Below are 4,849 nucleotides of genomic sequence, written 5' to 3' on the forward strand. Positions count from 1 at the left end.
CGAACTCATGAGCGACGGCCAGACTGAGATGTAACACACCGGAGAAAGCATCACACAACATGCTGGAAACTCAGGTAAACTCCCACTGCAACGTTTAATTGACTGCATTTAGCCTATGTAATGTGGTGCTACGTAGGTACATTTACGGTAAAATAACGAAAACGGTAAGTGAACTACACTGAACAATTTCAGTATAACAGTAAAGCCTGGTATACACTGTGCTATTTTAAATAGTAATTTAGGCTTGATGCTTGCCACACTGTGCGATCAATATCGTAGTTAAGTCCATGTCACACTGTATAATCTCAGTTTCCATCAATGTCAGACTGTACGAGTTTAAAGGCTTTTAAAAAGCGGACGCACGTGTCACAGGTAGGGGTGGACCCAGATGTAAATAAGGTCACGCCCCTTTCTCCACCTCGAGGAGATTCCCAAAGCCACCCCAATGACCAGACACACAAGGTAAGCATAAGATTAAAATATCCTTTATTAAATTACTTAAAAATATTAAATAGGGAAGGGGAAAACGGGGGACTTAAAACAATGGCCACTCTAGGCTCTCCTCCACCACCACTATATCTTCACACAGTCCATTCTCCTCATGTTCCTTCTCGTTTTCCGTTCTCTCCACAGGAGGCCACTAGGACACAAAGACACTGTTACTGAGACTCCGAGTATTTCTCGCCTCCTCTGCTGTTTACAGCTTTCTGGGTAGGTATCACGTTCACAGTTTGTTCTTCGATTATTCACTCTCGTTCTGCTCTCTCTCCACAGGTGGCCGCTAGGACACAAAGACACTGTTACTGAGACTTCGAGTATTTCTCACCGGCTCTGCTGTTTACAGCTTTCTGGGTAGGTATCACGTTCACAGTTTGTTCTTCTATTATTCACTCTCGTTCTGCTCTCTCTCCACCGGTGGCCGCGGCTCTGCTGTTTACAGCTTTCTGGGTAAGTATGGTTCTTCTCTGTAAGTCAGCAGAGGGGCGAAGGTCACACACCACCTCACCGGGTCGAGCGCTGCCCTATCTCCAATGCCCGTGGGCCGATCGAATCCTGGACAGGGGCGCCCCTTTGTAGAGACCGCGGGGGCGGCGGACCCTTTCGCCTCTGACTCTGCGACAAAACAGACACAGGTAAATTTACACCACGAATATTTCCAATATTTACTCACGGTCACGGGCAGCTCTTAGTCTGCGTCCCTTCGTACTCCAAACAGCACACTGCATATGGTAACAGTAGTTTCTGAGGTCGTTAGCCTCTCCGTCCTCTGCCCAGTGGAAGAAAATGGATGATGCGGGGCTTCGTCTACAAGACACACAGCAACCCGCAGCAAATACACAGTACCACTCCAACGTGAAAAGATTTATTACACAGTCTCACTCACCACACTATAAGTGCACCACAACAAGGGAAGCGCCCGGTGTCCTCCACTGCGCTTGGGCTACGGTAAGGCGATGGGAAATACGACCACAATAAGTCTCGTTGCGGTGGCTGCTTGAATTTGTACTTCTAACGGCTCGCCCACCACACTCTTGTAGGGGTAGGGCCGCCCTCCTTCTCCTGGAGGTTTCCAATGGTTACACAAGTTAATTTTTGCCAGTTACTCCACACAAAAAGGGTATACTCACGGCGGATAGCCTTTATTTACGTTGTACCAGACGGTCAATTTTCTTCCTGCTTTACTCCTTCAGTATTGGTTAGAACAAAGTTCCTTCTTACCCATAGGACTTTCCTGTCTACTCCAGCAGGTCCACAATAAAGACTGCAACGAGAGAGAGAGAGAGAAACACAGACAGCCACCACGTCCAAAAATGAGCACAGCTCCGTTTCCCAGCACACACTAAGCACAGGCTTGACAGCACAATGCTCTCTTCGGGGTGCTCCTTTTCTCCACTCACGTATCGCCTTTCTTTCACCCCAGGCAGCTCCTGTCTTCTTTCCGCGCGCTTCAAGCGCAGCCCGGATCAACAGAGCCTGCGGGCTCTTCAAAAGGTACGTAGTTACCTCTCCTGCCCTAAGCAGAGGAGCTCTCCCCGTGTCAATCCCCCTCTCGTGCCCGAACTCCCGAACTGTGATCTAACTGTGCTTTATATACTCCTCTCTGTACTTCAGTCATCCAATTGCCCAGCGATCTCTTCAACTAGGCACAGCTGTGCCCAATCGGCTGATTACAGCCTCCGCGAATCTGCCGGATGTCCGGTGTTTCCGTTCTTCGGTCTGGGCGGAAACATCCGGGCGGAACCAAAGTTTCCCGACTTTTGGTTCCGCCCAAGAGATCGTCACCTTGTGACATCCTCCCCCGCCAATCCGTTCTCGTCCCGAGAACGCGTTGTTTAGGGACTGATAGGGTGTTGATGGGAGTTTTTCTTTTTAAAAAAAACGTGGTAGGCCATTGGGGGACCTTGGTCTCAACCCGAGGTGCCCTGCCGACTACGCCAAATCTGTCACAGGTAGGGGTGGACCCAGATGTAAATAAGGTCACGCCCCTTTCTCCACCTCGAGGAGATTCCCAAAGCCACCCCAATGACCAGACACACAAGGTAAGCATAAGATTAAAATATCCTTTATTAAATTACTTAAAAATATTAAATAGGGAAGGGGAAAACGGGGGACTTAAAACAATGGCCACTCTAGGCTCTCCTCCACCACCACTATATCTTCACACAGTCCATTCTCCTCATGTTCCTTCTCGTTTTCCGTTCTCTCCACAGGAGGCCACTAGGACACAAAGACACTGTTACTGAGACTCCGAGTATTTCTCGCCTCCTCTGCTGTTTACAGCTTTCTGGGTAGGTATCACGTTCACAGTTTGTTCTTCGATTATTCACTCTCGTTCTGCTCTCTCTCCACAGGTGGCCGCTAGGACACAAAGACACTGTTACTGAGACTTCGAGTATTTCTCACCGGCTCTGCTGTTTACAGCTTTCTGGGTAGGTATCACGTTCACAGTTTGTTCTTCTATTATTCACTCTCGTTCTGCTCTCTCTCCACCGGTGGCCGCGGCTCTGCTGTTTACAGCTTTCTGGGTAAGTATGGTTCTTCTCTGTAAGTCAGCAGAGGGGCGAAGGTCACACACCACCTCACCGGGTCGAGCGCTGCCCTATCTCCAATGCCCGTGGGCCGATCGAATCCTGGACAGGGGCGCCCCTTTGTAGAGACCGCGGGGGCGGCGGACCCTTTCGCCTCTGACTCTGCGACAAAACAGACACAGGTAAATTTACACCACGAATATTTCCAATATTTACTCACGGTCACGGGCAGCTCTTAGTCTGCGTCCCTTCGTACTCCAAACAGCACACTGCATATGGTAACAGTAGTTTCTGAGGTCGTTAGCCTCTCCGTCCTCTGCCCAGTGGAAGAAAATGGATGATGCGGGGCTTCGTCTACAAGACACACAGCAACCCGCAGCAAATACACAGTACCACTCCAACGTGAAAAGATTTATTACACAGTCTCACTCACCACACTATAAGTGCACCACAACAAGGGAAGCGCCCGGTGTCCTCCACTGCGCTTGGGCTACGGTAAGGCGATGGGAAATACGACCACAATAAGTCTCGTTGCGGTGGCTGCTTGAATTTGTACTTCTAACGGCTCGCCCACCACACTCTTGTAGGGGTAGGGCCGCCCTCCTTCTCCTGGAGGTTTCCAATGGTTACACAAGTTAATTTTTGCCAGTTACTCCACACAAAAAGGGTATACTCACGGCGGATAGCCTTTATTTACGTTGTACCAGACGGTCAATTTTCTTCCTGCTTTACTCCTTCAGTATTGGTTAGAACAAAGTTCCTTCTTACCCATAGGACTTTCCTGTCTACTCCAGCAGGTCCACAATAAAGACTGCAACGAGAGAGAGAGAGAGAAACACAGACAGCCACCACGTCCAAAAATGAGCACAGCTCCGTTTCCCAGCACACACTAAGCACAGGCTTGACAGCACAATGCTCTCTTCGGGGTGCTCCTTTTCTCCACTCACGTATCGCCTTTCTTTCACCCCAGGCAGCTCCTGTCTTCTTTCCGCGCGCTTCAAGCGCAGCCCGGATCAACAGAGCCTGCGGGCTCTTCAAAAGGTACGTAGTTACCTCTCCTGCCCTAAGCAGAGGAGCTCTCCCCGTGTCAATCCCCCTCTCGTGCCCGAACTCCCGAACTGTGATCTAACTGTGCTTTATATACTCCTCTCTGTACTTCAGTCATCCAATTGCCCAGCGATCTCTTCAACTAGGCACAGCTGTGCCCAATCGGCTGATTACAGCCTCCGCGAATCTGCCGGATGTCCGGTGTTTCCGTTCTTCGGTCTGGGCGGAAACATCCGGGCGGAACCAAAGTTTCCCGACTTTTGGTTCCGCCCAAGAGATCGTCACCTTGTGACACACGCAAACAAACGCGTCCGCAGTTTTACATCATCGATCGACGACGGCTGGGCGAACACACGCTAAAGCGCAGGCTAGCAAACCGAAACAACATCTACAAAACTAAAGCACATAATCGAAATATATTTGACATGCTTTGTAGTAATGTTAGCTTACCTGTCCAAAAGGATGAAAGCCAACTCCGGATCCGTTTTTATACCCAAAACAAAGCGGAGGTTTCTCCATAATTCAAATGCACTGCCAATGTTAATCCGTGTTTTTTTTAAATCCGAAGTTGATCCGATTCACGTTTGGCCTTACGAGCTTCAGCATATAACTTTTTTCTTCACAATATGTGGAGTTTGTGTTGGAGTCTGTGTTGTGCTGTGAGCAGGTCGTTTCAGTCTGTTATCAGACAGTGTCGTCGCTGTTGAGCGCATAGTCAGTAGACGAGGCGAGAGGCTCGAGAACGCGCATGCGGGTGACGTCACTGGATTTCG

At 49.5% G+C, this 4,849-nt stretch overlaps 1 long non-coding RNA gene across 1 annotated transcript; it reads right to left on the minus strand.

The window, feature by feature from the left end:
- Positions 1 to 469: 469 nt before the first annotated feature.
- Positions 470 to 4,364, minus strand: LOC135784173 (uncharacterized). The gene is made up of 2 exons (XR_010545990.2): positions 2,905 to 4,364; positions 470 to 2,718 (listed from the first exon to the last, which is right to left on the minus strand). It is a non-coding gene; the product is annotated as an uncharacterized lncRNA (long non-coding RNA).
- Between the last annotated feature and the right edge of the window lie 485 nt (positions 4,365 to 4,849).

The sequence above is a fragment of the Paramisgurnus dabryanus genome, chromosome 19, assembly GCF_030506205.2.
Source record: "Paramisgurnus dabryanus chromosome 19, PD_genome_1.1, whole genome shotgun sequence".
In the NCBI taxonomy this organism is placed as follows: Eukaryota; Metazoa; Chordata; class Actinopteri; order Cypriniformes; family Cobitidae; genus Paramisgurnus; species Paramisgurnus dabryanus.